Source organism: Pelodiscus sinensis, chromosome Z, assembly GCF_052426305.1.
Source record: "Pelodiscus sinensis isolate ZL-2025 chromosome Z, ASM5242630v1, whole genome shotgun sequence".
NCBI classification, from domain to species: Eukaryota; Metazoa; Chordata; order Testudines; family Trionychidae; genus Pelodiscus; species Pelodiscus sinensis.
In genome coordinates this window covers 24,959,748-24,980,953 of record NC_143085.1, presented here as the reverse complement: position 1 = coordinate 24,980,953, position 21,206 = coordinate 24,959,748, and the positions used below count along the sequence as shown (strand labels likewise).

The 21,206-nt window shown below is 43.8% G+C and overlaps 1 protein-coding gene across 2 annotated transcripts in view; it reads left to right on the top strand.

The window, feature by feature from the left end:
• TMEM132C (transmembrane protein 132C) overlaps positions 1-21,206 on the top strand; it is a 464,089-nt gene that overhangs the window by 417,550 nt on the left and 25,333 nt on the right. The gene's annotated exons all lie outside the window — the stretch shown is intronic.

Below are 21,206 nucleotides of genomic sequence, written 5' to 3'. Positions count from 1 at the left end.
TGCTGTGCTATGTTGTGGTTGGAACAGAGCTGCAAATAGAAAAAGTTCTTCCCCTACATTTGCATGTCTCATAATTTAATTGAATCAATATACATCCGCACAGCGGAATGTCAAAAAACAGGGCTTTACTGCAGACTTTCTTCTGATGCAGATCCAAAAAAAATTCCTGTGGAGCTTTTATAGAAGAAATTATATTATTAGAGAGACAAAGAGAAAGGAAACAGAATAACTTGAGAAAACAGGAGCTTGATGTATAACACAAGTCTCCCAACATTAGCCTCTGTTTAAATTGGAACTCAGAATTGGTTTAATATGAGATCCTGGAAGTCAATAGTAAAAGGTGTAAGTACACGAGCAACTCATAATATGCAAGGACACCCAAGAAATATTAGACCATGCTATTGCAGCATTCTCTCCATGTCATCTTGTGGATTCATTCTGCTCATTAAGGGTAGTGTCATTATAGAAAACCTGCACATCATAAATGAAAAATCTTAGAAAAATGACAGTAATAATGCTGACAATAAGTGCTCCAAAATCAACTTCAAAGCTGCAAGATTAAGACCTACATGGACGCCAGTGTTCACCATTTTCTCTGGACTTTTATGTACAGTATTATGCTATTGGGTCCAAATGGATGATGGCACGGTTAAGGATCCCTTATATTTGCCTTCCCCTTCTTCCTCAGTTGGGTATAAATCAAATGCTCTTTTAAGTTAGACTGTGAAGCAACCTGCTATACAAACTGTCAGCACAGTCCTGAATCTGTCATTTAGGTGAGTTGAGGGACCCCAGGGAAAGGTGTAAATCGTTGAAGACTTGCTTTTTGTAAATATACCCAGCAGTCAGCAATGTGGTAGTTCCCATTCAAGTTAGCAGATGTGATGTGGATCAGTCTTTAGTTTAAAGAAAGTAAAAGTTTCTGTTCTCACCTTGGTGACCCCACTCTGCCATGCAAGAGACTCACAGTCACTTTATGCACATAGTCTATGAGCAGGACTAGAAGCCTGATCACTTTGCATTTGCACCATTTTCAGAAATGGTTTGACTCTAGAGTGCACAGTGCAAGAGAGATTTTGTTTTCTTGGCTCATGCTGGCTTTGGAGAGTTGCTGGGGCTTGGAGAGTCTGCAGCTCAGCTTCAAAATGCAGGTCACTTGGGAGCAAATACATGCCCTCCAGTCTCAGCTGGCCACCAGTGACCTCTCGGCTCTCTTCGTTCTGTCATTGCGAATGAGCTGCAGTTCATGAAATGTTCCGTTGCTGCACTGCAGAGCTGCCAGCAGTCTTTGTAATCACATTAGGGAATGTACAGCCCTTTCCATAAGAAACACTCTCTAGCTTGGAGGGGTTGATAGGTAGTTCTGTTTATGCTGACAAAGGTACAGAATATTCAGAACCTTCAGAACTAAAGGGTTCCAAATTGCCTGAGAAAATATGACCCCTCATCTCTCAAGATTTCAGCACCTTCCATTCTCAGGGCCTGAGCCTGAAGTTATTTGTGGAAACCATTTGGATTGTTTACCAAGGATTGATCCTGAGGAAGGAAGTCATTTTGGGTGTAGAGCATGGTAGCTGAGAGGAGGCACACTGCAATGTGACATCATCGACTGCTTTGCCCATTTAGAACTGCAGAAGGAATCTGTAAGAAGAGCAGAACTTTCATTTAAAGAAAACATTAAAAAACTGTAATTGCACAATTCTCTTAGTATCTTTTCTAAGTTAGGAATAATTACTCCCTCTAACTATTTTGAATGTTGTATAGGTGGGTGCTAGTCAAAGGCAAATGTTCTCAGTCTTTTATTTAATCATCTAATAGGACTTTCCTGTCTATAACAGTTAGGATTCTGCTGGTGTTAGGTTTCAGTTATTGCCCTTAACCCTTTTGTGCCTTCTGTATGGGAGGAATTTAAGACTTCTTTTCCAGAGCCAACGAACACTCACAACTCCAACTAAAATCAGTGGGCCACGTTGCTAATTATCAATTCTTCTGGTTGTTAATTAATTTTAAAGGCCCCATCAATGCAGCATGAAAGGTCTCTGTATATATTTGGGAGAGTTATGGAATACCTCAAATCTTTCCTCAACTGCACTTTTTTTAGCGTGAAAACTTATTTTTCAAGTGAACTTTATGTAAATCTCCACTGACCAGTAACTTTTCTCAGGCTACATCTAGACTGCAAGCTTCTTTTGGAAGACCCTTTTCCAGAAGAGATCTTCCGGAAAAACTTTTTTTGAAAGAGAGCATTTATACAGCAGCAGCACAATGAAAAAGTGATCTGATTTTTCAGAAGATAGCGTCCACATTAATTAGACGCTATCTCACATTCCAGTTGTGATTACTGTGGACAGAGTGGTCACCTTAGCACCTGTGCTTTTTCCTGGAGGCCTCTTCTTTCGAGAAAACTCTCTCTTCCGCCTCCACTCACACCTTTTTCTGAAAAAGCTTTTTTGGAAAATGGCTTCTTCCTCGTAGAAAGAGGTTTACCGCTGTCAGGAAAATCCCTCCGTTCTTTTGACTTTCTGTCGAAGGAACACAGTAGCAATGTGGATGTAAGTGTAGTTTTTCCAGACAAACAGCCATTTCTCCAGACAAACTCTGCTGTATAGACATACCCTCATTATTGAAACTTTAGTTTGCTCCAAAAACAACACAGGCCTAGGAATAAACTGATCTGTTCTTCAGTATGCATCTCCATTTTCTAAGAGTCGGGTGTCTGTTGCTCAAAATCATGATCCCAATCTTGGAATTTCTACTTGGGGCTGTGTCTTGTGGAACAGCTGGCAGGATGTAAGATGGATTTGGTACACAACCACCATTATGTGAAAATCCCATAGTGTTTAATAATCTATAGAGTCATATAAAAGTTATTCTCAAAACCTGTAGAATTTAGCAGAGATCCTCTCCTTCCAATATATGATTTTTAAAAATCCTAGAACATTCTGTAGCAAGACATAAAACTTTCTTAAATTCAAATTGTCTATAGAAGGGTTATCATTGCCTGTTGAATTCTATAGGGTAGTGGTTTTCAACGTTTTTTCATTTGTGGAAGCCTATACATTTTCAAATAGAGATACGGACCTCTTTGGAAACCGTATATATATTCTGCAGATTCCCTAGGATCTATGGATCATAGGTTGAAAAACACTGCTCTGTGGTAACAATAACCTTTAGTAGACTGCTTAGACATAGTCTATGGACCCCAGGTTAGAAACCACTACTATAGGACTTTTACATTAAGGCTACGTCTATACTTCAGGCTTTTTGCACAAGTACTGTTTTGCGCAAGAGTTCTTATGCAAAAGGTCTTGCGCAAGAGTATGTCCATACTGCCATGTGCTTTTGCGCAAGAGATGTGCTTTTGCACAAGAGCGTCCATGGCAGTGTGGACGCTCTCTTGAGCAAGAAAGCTCTGATGGCCATTTTAGCCATAGGGGTTTCTTGCGCAAGAAACCCCTGTTGCCCATCCACACTGTCTTCTTGCACAAGAGCTCTTGTACAAGAGGGCTTATTCCTCATGGGAAAAGGAATAACTCTTGCCCAAGAAGCCCTCTGTTCCGATGCCTTACTGTAAATTTACTTGCACGAGAACGCACCTTCAGTATAGATGCTTCGCAAGTTTTTGTGCAAAAACAGCTGTTCTTGTTCAAAAAGCCTGCAGTATAGACATATCCTAAGGGTTTGAATCTTCCATATTCGATGCTACAGTTCCATATTTACAGAAGCGACTTCAGTCATATCACTTAAACTACATGTACTTGAATTTTTCCTTCTGAAAATAAGAGTAGTGATACTTTGGAAAGAGCTATGAGGTCTGTAGATGAAAAGTGCTAAAATTGCTAAATATCACTAGCCTTTATTGATTGTACTAGAGATGTTTTCAATTATATCTATATATTTTTTTAAAAAACCATTTCTTTCCATTACAATATTTTTTTAAAAATAAAAAGCTTTAAATTGTTCCAATAGGAACAGGCAAATGTCTATTTCAAATAGCAAAAATAATATGGTCTAGGAGCTCTAAAATGATATGTATGGGATGACTTCTGCAACTCTGTTGCACTTCATAGGATGGAACTTAAAAGTGGGGCAAAAGTGTCTTTTGTCTTGCCCTCTGTGGCACTACAGATGTGCTCAGGTCATATTTAGTTTGTTCCCCTTTTCTATGTGGATCTTGGAAGCTCATGATGCCTCTTTTCATCTCACAGTGGGCCAAAGCAGTCATTTTTCATCCTGACAAGGAGTTTCCCAAGAGTGGATAAAGGAATGTAAAAATATAAACTTGAATGATTAGATGCAGTGACACCAGGACTTAATCTAAATCCCACTGAAGTCAAAGTCTTTCCGTTGACTTTGATAGAAGTTGAATTGGGCTCATGAAAAAATAATAATGTGCCCATGTCTGATCCCACTGAACATTTTAATTTCTGACAACTGCACACTGAGGCATTCAGCCATGGAGGGCTGAGGATGTTGGCTGACGGGTGGGATTTGGATTTGATTATCATGCTGGAAGTGTCTGGGGTTGATGTAAATGCAGCATCCTCAGAATGGATCTCTCTGACTGACTTAGAAATAGTGCTGGTGGCATCTGAAGGAAGCCCTGTCATGTGTTCCTGAGCCAAGAGAAAAGTTGGTATCATATGAAGTTTAGGGTGGAAGAGGCTCCAAAGTGGAAAAGTTCTGAAGGGCCTGGAAGATTGTTGGTCACTTAGGTCCTAGTTCTGCAATCCATAGTTTGAGTGGTGTTGGGTCAGATGGGTAGTCTTATTGGCTATAATGCAATTACTTGCATGAAGATGTATTACTCAACTACTGCAGAACCTAGCATCATAAACAAAGTTTATATTAATTTATTTCAAAACCATCTACCATGTTTATGGTTACTTAGTTTACACAGACTGCAGAGGAAATATGAGCATCACAAAGCCAAGATGAAAACTTTGAGAGATGTTCATTGGAGAATATCCCTTAAATACCCCCCAGCACTTTGCCATAAACCTAGCATGACAGCACATTTGGTTTTGGGCCTAGAAAGGAGAACTCCATCTGAGTTATGCCTTGTAAAGAATTCTTGTTTGCCAGGAAATGTGGGCTCAAGTTCTACAACATGACATCAAGGGCTTCTTCACTCTATGAGGCCATCACCCAAAATGTCATAGAATTCTTACATCACTAGAAGCCAATCAGATGAGAGGAGAAATAGGAGAAAACCACTCTCTGTGACATATGGTCTCCTGTCAGAAACACAATCTTCTTTTTTCTCTCGCCTATTAAAAGTGTAAGTGACAGTAGGGGAAGCGAGTGTCAGGAACAGAAGGCGAGTTAGGACTCCCCAGACTATTTCACACAGCGTTGTTGCCACATCTCTGTCCCCTCATGTGACATTCCTGCTGTTTATAGCATGTGGGCTTTATTCTGAGACTTATCCTGAAGTGTAACAGATTGTCTGGTGGCCTGTGCTGTCATCAAATCATATTTGGAACATCAAAGAGTTCATCAAGTGCGGATCATCGAAACCAGAGTTAGGTCAGGATCATGCAATTAGTGCCTTTGTCTAAAATTCAATAGAGCGAGAAGAAAATATAGAAAATAATGAGGTAGCTGTTAGAGCAGTGAACTGGGACTCAGAACTCTCTAAGTGCATCTCCACCTCTGCTATAGATTTGCTGTGGCCTGGCCTACCTCGTATAGGTGAAGTTTTTTCTGTAGTGCCTCTAATTTGAGTGGCCTCATGGTTAGATGCCCAGTTTTAGACACCTAAAGACCAGATGAAAGATCCTGAGCCTAACTCCTGCTAATGATAACTAAAATTTGCCCTCCAAAATTATAAGCTATCTTTGGTTATTGGCATCTTCCTGCTTCAGTTTGCCAACCCATAGAATAGGGATAGTAGTACTCAAAGATTCTGTGAATTATTTGAAAGTTACCATGCTGGAAATGGAAAGAGTCGTTATGTATTACCACCTTGCACTGATCTTGGAAATGGATTCTCTGGATATCTGTTAAACTCATTGCATTTGTGGTCTAAACGGGATTCACACCTCACTTTCTGAGTGTAAAAGACCTATTACATTCAGCCACCTTGTCACCAGCTGAGTTTCTAATAAGTGCTTACTGAATTCTAGTTCTGGCATATCCTAATTTCTAGCGGTGAAAGTCAGACAGTCTGGAAGGCAACTAACAAGAACTAGAATCTGCAATACATCTCCTGTGGAGGGTTTTTTAAAAAAATATATCTTCACTAGCAGGAAGCCTTCCCAGGTCCAGTAGGTTAATGGACGCAGGCAGGACACCTACAGCTATCATAATGAGATATTTCTGTTCTTTACACTCTTAGTTCCAGAGCTTTATAGTTTTCAGGCTGCTTAATTAAGGCTAAGCCAGACAGACTTTGTGATGTACACCAGGAACTGGACTAGTAACTTGCAAACTGGTGATGCTCAGAAACTTTCACAAATTCCATATTAAAAGCTTCTCTCTACTGTTTACCCCTTGTCCTTTAGATCCCTCCCAGTGTGGGCCAAACTTTAAACCTGTTTCCAGAGGTGAAAGACCATAGGGAGAGTGAACGAGCGTGGTTAAAAGATTCCATACATCTCATTAATTTCCATACCTTTTATAAATCATTCTTTCCACTGCTGGGTTACACAGTTCTAAAATGGAGCAGATCAGGTTTTGATTCCAACTGTCTTTCAAAACCTAAGCGTCTTAGTTTCCATTTGACATGGAATTTGCCTTGTGATGTGTCTGTGCCCAACTGTATCTTAATGTACATTGCACAAGACTCTGTAGAGCCCTGAACAAGTACAAAAAATTTGTATCTGTATCTATCTTCAATCCACAAACGGGGTTCCTGGGGATTCACAGATATCCGCAGATTTACAGGGCACTAGGAAACTGCAACAGAGGTAAAGACCCAAGACCGTCCTCCCTTGCACTTGCAAGTGAAGGCAATAGTCCCTTTCATGTTTACCGAGTCCAGGTCAGAAGACTCTGCATGATGATACTAGGTGATGATTGGTGGTGGGCAAACTGTCACCCGAGGGCCATAGCTGCAGCCTGCGAGACAGTTTACCATTGCCTTTGAGCAGGCTTTCCAGATTCTTCTGGTTTCCTTCCACAGAGGGTCCCTCCCCCCCTCCTGGTATTACTTAAGTGACTCGCATGTGAAGTGAGGTGCATGCTGATTGCAAACAACATTGACTGTGAGAACCGTGCACTCCCTCTAGATACACATACAGGCTACGTCTAGACTGGCATGATTTTCCGCAAATGCTTTTAACAGAAAAGTTTTATGTTAAAAGCATTTGTGGGAAAAAGCGTCTAGATTGGCACAGATGCTCTTCCGCAAAAGCACTTTTTGCGGAAAAGCATCCATGCCAATCTTGACGCGCCATTTTCGCGATCGGGGCTTTTTTGCACAAAAGCTTTGCACAAAAGGACTTTTGTCCGAATGGGAGCAGCATAGCATTTCCACAAGAAGCACTGATTTCAGACAGTAGGAAGTCAGTGTTTTTGCGGAAATTCAAGTAGCCAGTGTAGACAGCTGGCAAGTTTTTCTGCAAAAGCAACTGCTTTTGCAAAAAAACTTGCCAGTCTAGACACAGCCACACAGTTAGCACAACTATGCTATCCCTGGAGACCATCTTGGTTATGACAATCTTGTAGCCAACTGAGATTATGAATTACTCATTAGCCTAGGTTGCCCGTTGCTGCCATCCACACTATAATAGACCTTCGCCTGCCATAGAGCTCACTGTGCAGGATAACAGACTCATTCTACTGGCAAGGGAGAAGTATGGGGTCTTGTCTGTGATTCCGAACCTGAATAAAGAATCAACTTTATATTTATTACAACCAAGTTGTGTTTCTTATGTAGTAGCAGGGACCTTGCATCCCTTCCCAGATCACACAGTTCTGGGGTATTATAGCACCATTATCATACGTTTACAGGTCATGATTGAAGGATGATCTGAGGTTTCTGTTTCAGGCTGCAGTTTGCACTGCCTGGTCACTAAAATATGAAACCATCCAACCCATATGGAGTCTTTAGTGGCCATTGTTAGAAGGGAGCTGGAAAATAAAGCAAAGAGAAAAAAAAGTCTGAGACATTTTGCTTAGCACTGGCTTTTTGTCTCTCATTTTTCTTCTTTTGGTTCCAAAGCAAAGTTAGAAAAATAACTAGGGACAAGTAGCTGTAATGCTAACTTTAATAAGGAAGGAAACTGCTGAAATGGCATCAAAAAGCTCCTTAAAATGCAAAACTTTTCGCTGATCTGCCACACCAACTGGAGAAGATCATTTGCATAAAGGTGATGGCTAAGCAGGAGCTCTCTTCATCATCTTTCACCTTTTTAGATGTAAAAGATAAAAGGGAGTTTCAAAGGGAAAATGTTTTCACACTGAAAAATGTAAACACTGTGGGGTGGGGGAAGAGGGAGAGAGAGAGAGACAGAGAGAGAGAGAGAATGATAATTATATCACCTGTTCACACACAGTCTCCAGGATCTCAACTTCTGTCATGAGCTGAATGAATCATTGTGGACCAGAATCGCAGATGACAGGTGCTAGTTGCATTGCCTAAAGCATTTCTGCAAGATGGTCAGATACCATGGAGAGGCACGGTACCAGAAATAGACTAGAACTTCCCTATCGCTGTGCCTATCGGGGGATTAGAGGAGTGACTGCAGTTTGCTTAAACATGTCTAAGCTTGCCTACCTGCGGCAGCAGCACAGACTTCCACACAGGCTAGCCCCCTGAGAATATACCTAGAGTTTGGAACAGGTTCCTACAGTACATGCTGAAGTCCGTGCAGCCCTGATTTCATTGCTGTTGCTCCTCCAGCTAGCTAGATGAAAGCTAGCCATCCCGACTCCAAATCTATCAGGAATTAGGGCTTGCCAGGCTGAGTGAATGACTAACTAGCACCAGAAGGAGCTCCCAAATAGCTGGAGCAACCACCAGGCATGCTCTGAAGCTCAGGAGTAACATTAGGCCTACAGCTTCTTGTTCCTAGGCATGCACCTGCCCTGCCTCACCTCCTGTAACCCAGACCTGACCCTTGGCTCCAATTCCTGTATTCAGGTCTAACCCCTGTCTCTGGCACCTGACCTCTGACCCTAGTACTGGCTACTGAGGTCTGCTGTAGCCACTAGGCTTGACTCCTGCTTTAAACACTAAGCTTGACCATCATGCCCTGATCTCTGGCAACACCTGCCTGAGCCTTTGGGGGAAGAGCAGCTAGCACATGCCACTGCTGCCTGTGTTACTGCAGACAGGCTACTATTCTTAGCCCGCTGTCTTGATGAGAGCTAGCCCAAGTACGTCTCACTGTAGCTCATAGACTAGACATAGCCATGCACATTTTTATGGAAAAGACACTGAATCAACCTCATGTCTATGCATAACAATGACCGAAAGACCATTTTTAATCCATCCAAAATGTAAGATGACTGGGGTCTGACTTCCAGCTAATCTGATGTGATCTAAGGAAGTCCATTCTTAGGTGAGTCAACAACTCTTAGCAGCAGTGTTCCTTGTAAACCAGGCGCTTGTATAGCCACCCAGGAGAGATTCAAATGCCACCTGGCTATTTAGCAGAGCACTCACAGCTAGGTTTCTGTTTCCACTGCAAATGCATGTGCCTGGTGCAAATAAAAATTTATTCCACACATAGAAGGAAAAGAATAGTGGGAACATTGCTTAGCTGTCCCATAGTTCTTCCAGTAATCAATCCACATTTGGTGTGATGAGCAGTTTTGAATGTAGATGCTAGATAAACAGAGGGGATTCTAGACTATGATAAGCCCTGACAGGAATCAGTGCCTTTGGATTCAGTTTTGGATTTGCTCACTGAGGCTGGGAAAACCTTTTTATTTCATTTCTTTGAAAGCGTTGCTACTTGAGTAACCCTCATTGTATGAGGTGTAAGGGAAGTAGGAGGAAGAGAACTTCTTGCTGTGTAGACTGCACTAAACGCTGAAGTAAGCTCCTTCCATTTAAGCTACGTAACTGATGTAGCTCAAGTTGCGTAGCTTATTTCAGCTTTAGCCATGATGTGCAGACGTGCCCTGAAGCACTAGCCTGGGAAGCATCACAATTGCTTTGTGCTTTCCTGAAGGTGAATCCACTTCTAAAGCAAGGACAGACCCAGGAAGGATGGGCTGCATGAAACTGAAAGAGTCAAAAAATATTTTCACTGATCTTTGATAGCTTGAGACATGCATTTCTTCCCCATGCTACTTCTGCACTGGTAATAGAGGAACCAAAGAAAGAGCATGAAGAAGGGATGTTAAGGTTGCTTGTACTTGGAAAAAAAAGATTAATTTTTTTCCTCAATGCAAGTTGATGCATACTCAGTAATAAATGTTAACCTGCATCCATTTTTAATAGCAGCTTGGTAGCTAGAGTAGCTGTTTGCTTAAGATTCTAGCAACATTTGTTCAGCCATTTATTCTTAGTGCATCCATGCAGGTCTACAACAGCATTGTAAGAAAAGCTGGAGGTTGGACATCAGCCCAGAAGCATTTACAGATTGAGGATTTGCCGCTATTGTTGTTGTTTTTCCCTGACACATTCTCGTTCTGTTACCGTCAGTGTTTGGCTGCTGTTACTATTAAATCATAGCTCAAGATCCAGTACACCTGGGTCAGCCTGAAGGTGAACGTTTTATCTCAAACCTTTGATCTGCATACAAATGCCTCTCACTGTGAGTATATCACATAAGATCCGTAGTGTCAACTGGCTGTTGTCCTAAAGTGGAGTACACTATGAAAGCCTCCTGCTAAACAGAGGCATCAGGTATCACTAGCCCTCACTAGCCTATAGACATTAGAGTGGGAGTTATTGTAGCACCAAGCTGCCTAAATCCCCTTCAGGTTTCCTGAAGCCGGACCAGGGGCCAGTCACTGGCCAAGAGAGAAAGATGCAGTGGCAACAGAGCAGCATAAATGGATCCTGACACCATAGAAACAGGGATTCCTCCACCATGGAGTGCTAACTTCCCCCTTTGCTCCATGAAGCACCATTTTCATTGAAGACATTTGATGTCTCCGTTGACATTATGCCCATAATTCACTTACACAGAAGAGTAATGCACGCTAAGAGTATGGTTTCTAAAGCAAACTATTGAGTAACACAATCATGGGTCCATGCAGTCTCTTCTGGTGCCCACTTAAGACTTGAATGTAGAATTGCTTTGAACAGCACCATGTTTAAATGACCCAGGACGGTCTAAATGGATAGGGTTGCCTGATGGTTTCAATAAAAATACCAGACACACTTGACATTACATCACAATCGACATTCCATCTTATTTAGAAAATACCAGACAGTTCTATTTTCTCAATTTGTTTCCCGAACAGAAAGCTTAAATACTGGACTGTCCAGTTCTAAACCAGATTCCTGGCAACCCTATACATGGACCAATAAACACACAATACATTAGGGCACACAAATTACACTCCTGCCAAACACTTTGCCTTCTGCACATAGACGAGCCCTAAGGCTCACAGCACCCCAACAGGTAAGTAGATATTTCTCTTCTCATTCTGAGGTCGGGGGAAATAGACAAGTAGTCCAGGTCTACTCCAAGGGAGAAAGTCAACCTAAGATATGCAACTCCATCTGTATGAATAGTGTAGCTGGAGTCTATGTACCTTAAGTTAAATTTCTGCAGCATCCCCACTGCTGGAGGCCTTTCTCCCAGCAACTTCCCTTACTCCTTGCAACCTAGCAACATACCAGAATCAACTGGTATGTAATCAGAGATCAATTTAGTGGGTCCTTACTAGACCTGCTACTTTGAACCCTGGAAAATTGATCCCTGCGGTGTCAATTTCTTATGTAAGTGGAGACAAGGCCTTAAAGTGACTAGCATGAGATCACACAGGGCATCAGAGATTAGAACCCAAGTGAGAGCCATGACTAGAAACAATAACTTCTTTGCTCCCCATTTTATGTTCAGAGCACATAGGCCATAGTCAGTATTTACTTGCAATAAATTATTCAGTTGCTACATGCTCTGTGTGCCATATAGAGCTCCAGACAAAGATGACAAAGCTGGAACTGAAGCTGTGTAGAATCCTGTTTGTAATTGTAGTTGTTTTCATTAATAACCTCTTCTTTTTAGGATGTATTATGTTTCCTGATGTCATAACTCTATTCATAGGGGATAAAGTGTCTTCATTAACAGCACCACAAAAGCAAGAGTGACCATCTAGAACAACAATCTGCATGGTTTGCATGTGAATAATATATAAGTAGCACATGAGATATATGAGATAATATATGCTTCATGTACAAACTAATATGAAAATATAATCCCCTTTATAAATTACAGCCCACCCTTATATGTAACATATATTAACACAGGACACATCATCCCTCAATGTGAACTAAGAGAACATTTCCCATGCTGTGTCATAGAATCATAGAATCATAGAACTGGAAGAGACCTCAGAAGGGTATGGGTAATAAGCAGGAAGAACTGGAATTCCTAACAAATAAATACAACTATGATATCATTGGTATTACAGAAACCTGGTGGGATGGGACGCACGATTGGAATGTTGGTATGGAATGTTGCTCAGGAAGGACAGACAGGGAAAAAAGGGAGGAGGGGTTGCCTTGTATATTAAAAATGTACACACTTGGACTGAAGTGGAGATGAACGTAGGAGATAGCTGTGTAGAGAGTCTCTGGGTTAAGCTAAAAGGGGTAAAAAATTAGGGTGATCTCATGCTAGGAGTCTACTACAGGCCACCTAGCCAGGTGGAAGAGGTGGATGAGGCCTTTTTTAAACAATTAACAAAACTATCCAAAGCCCAAGATTTGGTGGTGATGGGGGACTTCAACTATCCAGACATATGTTGGGAAATTAACACAGCGGGGCGCAGGCTATCCAAGAAGTTTCTGGACTGCATTGGAGACAACTTTCTGTTTCAGAAGGTTGAAAAAGCTACCAGAGGAGAAGCTGTTCTGGATTTGATTTTAACAAATAGGGAGGAACTAGTTGAGAACTTGAAAGTGGAAGACAGTATGGGGGACAGTGATCATGAAATAATAGAGTTCATGATCTTAAGGAAAGGTAGAAGGGAGACCAGCACAATTGAGGTAATGGATTTCAGGAAGGCAGATTTTGATAAGCTCAGAGAACTTGTAGGTAAGGTCCCATGGGAAGCAAGACTGAAGGGAAAAACAACTGAGGAGAGTTGGAAGTATTTCAAAGGGACGATGTTAAAGGCCCAAAAGCAAACAATTCCGCTGTGTAGGAAAGACAGAAAATATGGCAAAAGACCAGCATGGCTTAACAAGGAGATCTTGCATGATCTCAAAATAAAAAAGGAGTCATATAAAAAATGGAAACTAGGACAAATAACAAAGGATAAATATAGGCAAGCAACACGGGAATGCAGGGGCAAGATTAGAAAGGCAAAGGCACAAAATGAGATCAAACTAGCTACAGGCATAAAGGGAAACAAGAAGGCCTTTTATAAATACATTAGAAGCAAGAGGAAGACCAAGGACAGGGTAGGCCCACTGCTTAGTGAGGAGGGAGAAGCAGTAACAGGAAACTTGGAAATGGCGGAGATGCTCAATGACTTCTTTGTTTCGGTCTTCACTGAGAAGTCTGGAGGTGTTCCTAACGTAGTGAATACAAGCAGAGAGAGGGTAAGTTTAGAAGATAGGATACACAAAGAACAAGTTAAAAATCACTTAGGAAAGTTAGATGTCAGCAAGTCACCAGGTCCTGATAATATGCATCCCAGGATACTCAAGGAGCTGATAGAGGAGGTATCTGAGCCTTTAGCTATGACCTTTGAAAAATCATGGCAGACAGGGGAGATTCCAGAAGACTGGAAAGGGGCAAATATTGTGCCCATCTATAAAAAGGGGAATAAGAACAACCCAGGAAACTACAGACCGGTCAGTTTAACGTCTGTCCCAGGGAAGATAATGGAGCAGGTAATTAAGGAAATCATATGCAAACACTTGGAAGGTAATAAAGTGATAGGGAATAGCCAGCATGGGTTTGTGAAGAACAAGTCATGCCAAACTAATCTGATAGCTTTCTTTGATAGGATAACGAGCCTTGTGGATAAGGGAGAAGCGGTGGATGTCATATACCTAGACTTTAGTAAGACATTTGATACGGTCTCACATGATATTCTTATTGATAAACTAGGCAAATATAACTTAGATAGGGCCACGATAAGGTGGGTGCATAATTGGCTGGATAACCGTAGTCAGAGAGTTGTTGTTAATGGTGCTAAATCCTGCTGGAAAGGGATAACAAGTGGAGTTTCACAAGGGTCTATGATGTAGATATTGGGATAGAGAGTATGCTTATTAAGTTTGCAGATGATACCAAACTGGGTGGGGTTGCAACTTCTTTGGAGGAGAGGGACATAATTCAAAATGACCTTAGCAAGTTAGAGAAATGGTCAGAGGTAAACAGGATGAAGTTTAATAAAGAGAAATGCAAAGTGCTCCACTTAGGAAGGAACAATCAGTTCCATACATACAAGATGGGAAGCGACTGTCTAGGAAGGAGCATGGTGGAAAGGGATCTAGTGGTCTTAGTGGAGCAAAAGTTGAATATGAGTCAACAGTGTGATGCTGTTGCAAAAAAAACAAATATGATTCTAGGTTGTATCAACAGGTGTGTTGTAAGCAAAACTCGTGAAGTCATTCTGCCACTCTACTCTGCACTAGTTAGGCCTCAGCTGGAGTACTGTGTCCAGTTCTGGGCGCCACATTTCAAGAAAGATGTGGAGAAATTGGAAAGGGTACAGAGAAGAGCGACAAGAATGATTAAAGGTCTAGAGAACATGACCTATGAAGCCAGGCTTCATGAACTGGGCTTGTTTAGTTTGGAAAAAAGAGGATTAAGGGGGGACATGATAGCGGTTTTCAAATATCTAAAAGGGTGTCACAAGGAGGAAGGAGAAAATTTGTTCCTCTTGGTTTCTGAGGACAGGACAAGGAGTAATGGGCTTAAAGTGCAGCAAGGGAGGTTTAGATTGGACATTAGGAAAAATTCCTAACTGTCAGTGTGGTCAAATATTGGAATAAATTGCCAAGGGAGGTGGTGGAATCTCCCTCTCCGGAGATATTTAAGAACAGGTTAGATAGACATCTGTCAGGGGTGGTGTAGACAGAGCTTAGTCCTGCCTTGAGGGCGGGGGGCTGGACTCAATGACCTCTTGAGGTCCCTTCCAGTCCTATGATTCTATGATTCTAAGGTCGTCAAGTCCAGCCCCCTGCTCTAGGCAGAACCAATTCCAACTAAATCAACCCGGCCAGGGCTTTGTCAAGCTGAGACTTAAACACCTCTAGGGATGGGGACTCCACTACTTCCCTAGGTAACCCATTCCAGTGCTTCACCACCCTCCTAATGAAATAGTTTTTCCTAATATCCAACCTGGACCTCTCCCACCACAACTTGAGACCATTGCTCCTTGTTCTGCCATCTGTCACTACTGAGAACAGCCTCTCTCCATCCTCTTTGGAACCTCTGTTCAGGAAGTTGAAGGCTGCTATCAAATCCCCCCTCACTCTTCGCTTCTGCAGACTAAACAGACCCAAGTCCCTCAGCCTCTCCTCATAAGTCATGCTCCAGCCCCTAATCATTTTGGTTGCCCTCTGCTGGACCCTCTCCAATGCGTCCACATCCTTTTTGTAGTGGGGGGGCCAGAACTGGACACAATACTCCAGATGCGGCCTCACCAAAGCCGAATAAATGGGAATGATGACATCTCTGGATCTGCTGGAAATGCTCCTCTTAATGCAACCTAATATGCCATTAGCCTTCTTGGCTAGAAGGGCACACTGTTGACTCATATCTAGCTTCTCATCCACTGTAACCCCCAGGTCCTTTTCTGCAGAACTACTACTTAATCGGTTGGTCCCCAGCTTGTAACTATGCGTGGGATTCTTCCATCCCAAGTGCAGGACTCTACACTTGTCCTTGTTGAACCTCATCAGATTTCTTGTGGCCCAATCCTCCAATTTGTCTAAGTCATTCTGTACCCTATCTCTGCCCTTAAGCATATCTACCTCTCCCCCCAGCTTAGGGTCATCCGCAAACTTGCTGAGGGTGCAATCCATCCCCTCATCCAGATCATTAATAAAGATAATGAACAAAACCGGTCCTAGAACTGAACCTTGGTGCACTCCGCTAGAAACCGACCGCCATCCTGACATAGAGCCATTGATCACTACCCTCTGGGCCCGGCCTTCTAGCCATCTTTCTATCCATCTTACCGTCCATTTATCCAATCCACAATCCCTTAACTTGCTGGCAAGAATATTGTGGGAGACCGTATCAAAAGCCTTGCTAAAGTCAAGGTATATCACATCCACTGACTTCCCCATGTCCACCGAGCCAGTTACCTCATCATAGAAGCTAATCAGATTGGTCAGGCCCTCTCTGCAACACCATCTGCGCAGCCATGCATTTACGTCCTCAATTCGACGATCCCTGCCCAGTCCTTTCCCTTCAACAGGGAGGATGGAGGAGAATACCACTTGTGCTCCAAATTCTTGGATCCTTCTTCCTAGCGCTACATAATCCGCAGTAACATGCTCAAGATCATTCTTGGCTGTATCATTAGTTCCCACGTGGAGAAGCAGGAAGGGTTAGCGATCCGAAGGTTTGATCAGCTTGGTAAGACTCTCAGTGACATCCTGAATGCGAGCTCCTGGTAAGCAGCACACCTCTTGAGATTCCAGGTCCGGACGGCAGAGGGATGGCTCAGTCCCTCTTAGGAGGGAGTCCCCGATCACCACCACCCGTCGTTTCCTTTTGGGGGGGGTGGCCGTGGAACCTCCATCTGTAGGACTACGCATCCCATGCCTTCCGGTAGATGGTGTTCCCTTCTGGTTTCTTCCTTGAGAGGTCCCTTCCAGAGCTTTCAGCACTGCAGAGCCCGTGGAGAGAGCTTGAAAGCGATTGCTTACCTCTATAGCATCGGGGGATTCCCGTGCTGGCCTTTTTCCCCTTCTAGAAGTTACATGCTGCCAGTTCTCTTCTTGGTCACGTACTGCCCTCTCTGGATCTTCTGCCTGCCATGCTTGAAGGATTAAATGCTGCCTTCTATCAGGAGGAAGTCTTCATCCTCTCTGATCAAGCGTAGGGTCGACACTTGGCCCTCCAGTCCTCTAATTTTTTCTTCCAAAATGTCGACCAGCTTGCACTTGGTGCAGATGAATTCCATTCTTTCTTCAGGGAGGAAGAAAAACATGGCACACGCTGTGCAGGTAACAACAGCAGACCCATCACCAACCTTCGCTGCTGCCCTGGAAAAGGGATTTAAAAAGAAAGGCAAGAGAACCTCCTACCCTTCCCAACTCCCTCTCAAAACTCCCTGTTAGCACTCACCTGTTCGCAAGCTCCTTGGTCGCTTGCCCACTGCCTTATAAAGCCCCTCCCCCTACCAAGACTCAGCCAATCAGCAGAGGCTTCTAGAATTCAAACTTTAATTAGAAGCCAACAGTTTCCACCTGCCAATCACAGCCAATCACAGCACAAACTCCATCAAGGGGAGGGAGAGGGCAGAGGGGAGGCATGAAAAAAAAAGCCTCACTCTCAAACACAGGGGAAAATAAATAAATAAACAAAAAACAAAAAAGAATACACACCAACCCTCACTCACAAACACAAGCTCAGCACACAGCAAGAAAGCCCCAATAACAAAACACACTTCCCTCAAGAGTCCTGTATCTGCTTCTCCTTCAACTGGAGAACTCCCTCTCAAAATTCCCTGTTAGCACTCACCTGTCCATTAAACACAACAGCTGTGTCTATACTGGCAAGTTATTCCGGAAAATCAGCCGCTGTCTACACTGGCCGCTTGAATTTACGGAAAAGCACTGACGATCTAATGCAGCGTTTCCCAAACTATGGTCCACGGCCTGCTACCGGGCCGTGGAAAAAAAATGCCGGGCCTCAGCGTGCCTGGTGGCTGCTGGCCCTTAGGCCGATTGACCCATCTGGTCAAATCGGGCCCCGTGCCCCCACACCTGGAAGTGCCGGCGAGTTAAGAGCCGGGCTCTGCTCCAGCGCTATGTGGAGCGGGGTCTCTCCCCGGCTCTGCCTGGAGCGGGCCCCGCCCCCGCGCATCCTCTCCGGCCCCGCCCCCAGAGCATTCCCTCGGCCCCGGATGTCTTTGCTGTGCGCAGCTCCTCCTCGCCGCCTGCCGCCCATGTGCGGCGTTGCACGTGGGCGGGAAGGACATGACATCACAGCCCAGGGTTTTGAAACCCGTGCGAGGCACGTGGCGGGGCCTGGCTAGTTCCGGGTTCAGCCTCCGGGGCATGAGCGCGGACCTCGGCCCCGCAATGGGGAAAGAGAAGGTGGGAACCAGCTCGTGCGGTGGTGAGGAAAGGAGAGGGGTGGGGAAACGGGTGGAAGGAGAAGGGGCTTGGGATGGAAAGGCACCAAGGGACAGGGGTGCGGGAGAGAGAGACAAATGCCAGGGGGCCAAGTGAAGACAATGAGGGAAAGGGCAGGAGGGGAGGTGTCAGTGGGAGGGGGGACAGGGTGATGCTGGGAGAAGAGAGGAGGGGGAAGGGCACTGGGAGCTGGAGGGGGAGGTGCTGGGAGAAGGCTTGAAAGAAGCGGTGGGCATGAGGAAAGTCAGGATGGAACAAATTGTGTGTGAGGGCACAGAGGGGCAGGAGGGGAATGGGGCAGAGACTGGTGAGGAGGTGGGTATTAGGGGAAAAGGAGGCTCCAGGAGGGTGCAGGGCTAAAGGAAGGTGCAGGTGCCAGGGGATTCTGGGGTGAGGAGGAGGGGAGAGCTGGCCACCGGAAGCAGAACTGGACGGGGGAATCAGGGCAGGCTGGGGATATTGAGGGGCCAGTGGAAGCAGGGCTGCCGGGGGGTGCGAGGTTGGGGGCAGGGAGCTGGTCGGGGAAGATGTGGGCGGGGTGGGAGAAGTGGCCACTGGAAGGAGGGCTGGACGTAGGCAGTGGGGCTGGCCAAGGGAGATTGGGAGGAAAAGCAGGAGAGAACTGGCTGCCAGGGAGGGGGTTGGAGGAAGTGGGGCTGGCCAGAGGTGCAGCAAGGAGAGCAGGGGGGAGGAATGAATCGGCCTGCAGGGAGTGGGACTGACCCGACCCCGTTCCCCTCTCCCCCCCACCCACCCACAAAGCACGAGTTAGTCTGGCACAGGGATTCTACTGTTGTCCCTCCCCACACACACACACACACACAAACCCCTCGAGTAGTTGCAAACTATCTGGCTGGTAGACACACACATGCAGCCTGAGCACATTTACCAGCCAGGCAGTTTGAAACTACAAACTGACACATCTAGTAATAATACAACTTACCTACTGAGAAAATACCAGACATATTATATGTCTGGCATTTTCTTCGTTTGTTTTTCAACGAAGAACTGAAAAAAAAGGGTTCCAATTAAAGTAAAAAGTTTGGGAAACCCTGGTCTAACCAGCTTTCTGTCTGTCTTACAGCCCATTTATCCAATCCATATTCCTTAACTTGCTGGCAAGAATATTGTGGGTGACCATATCAAAAACTTTGCTAAAGCTGGCACTGGGAGATTTGGGAGGACCAGAAACAACTTATTTGAATATTCATAAATTGATTAATGAATATGCAAATATGCAAATGAACATTACTGGTCCTCCAAAAGTTCGTGAATGGATTTACTGGTCCCCGTGTCAAAAAGTTTGGGAACCCCTGATCTAATGTAAAATCATCAGTGCTTTTCCAGAAAAACTATGCTGTTCCCGTTCGGGCAAAAATATTTTTCCAGAAAACTGTTCCAGAAAAGGGCCAGTGTAGACAGCACAGTAGTGTTTTCCGCAAAAAAGCCCCGATTGCGAAAATGACGATCAGGGCTTTTTTGCAGAAAAGCGCGTCTAGATTGGCCATGGACGCTTTTCCGGAAAAGTGCTTTTCCAGAAAATCGTCCTGGCAATCTAGATGCGCTTTTCCAAAAACGCTTTTAACTGAAAACTTTTCCGTTAAAAGCATTTTTGGAAAATCATGCCAGTGTAGACATAGCCAACTTGGCTAACATGGTGAAAAAAAAGGCTAAACAGACAGGTCCTAGATAGCATTTTATCGAATGAATAGAATTCAGTTACACCACATTGTGTCATTTCATAAAATTGTGATCGGATTATGTTCTCTGAGGTCTTCCCTTAAAATATTTCTCCCGACTCTTATGCCAGAAAGTGAGCAGTATGTAAACTATCAGAGGATACAGATTGGATGTGTGCTGTATACCTGGGAACAGTGTAGCATATCAAGCCCCTGTGTTTATCCATGGTCATAGAGGGCACCCATCCATTTGATTAGATTGGGGACTTGAGCTAGTCCATGTGATAAGCATCATTTGAATAAAGTGGTATGGGGAAAGACAAAAATCAAAAGGAGCAGATGATGGTATAAATAGATGTTCAGGTGGGAGGGCCATTACCAGTGCTAATGACATTCTTTACAGAAGATAAAATAGGTTTCTGAAGGGGAGGGAGAAAACATGTGAACTGAAGATATCTGTTGGGTTTACTTGTAATTTCTGCAGACATGCCAGCTCATTTAGTAATGCAACAGCTCCCTTTGCTAGCCACTTAATGTATGATTAATGTGCCGCAAGATTTCCCCAGACGTTTATGACACCTTTAGGAATAGATTTGACAATGACTTTATCACACTGAGCCACTTCATACTATCTGCATCCCTCTTAATGATTTATATATTCTGGAGGGATTCTATTCCATCCCACTAGTATTCAGTAAGGTAATAAATGAGAAAACTCAATGGTCTGTAAATTACAACATTGATTAAAGAAGTGATTACTGGTATAACTCTTACATGACTATGCTAATGCTTGCTTATATTTCAGGTCAGTATTTACATGTTAATGATGAATCTACTGCAGTGTTTAGAATTACTTTATGGCTTTAATCAAAATGTAAACATTTATAAACAGATAATGCTTATTGCTGAGGAAAGGACTATGTCTTTGTTTCCATTCTCTGTGTGAAATCCATTCCAGAGCAGGCTCCAGCCTCAGACTGGCGTGTGACACTGAACAGACTGAAGGTGAAAACTCTGGTCTTGGGAGAACTTTAATGCATTGCCTTCATCCAACTAGTCCGGTATGGGACTGTTGGGTTTCTTTTGACCATGCTACGAAGGAGCCTCTCTCATTATAAATTCCATAG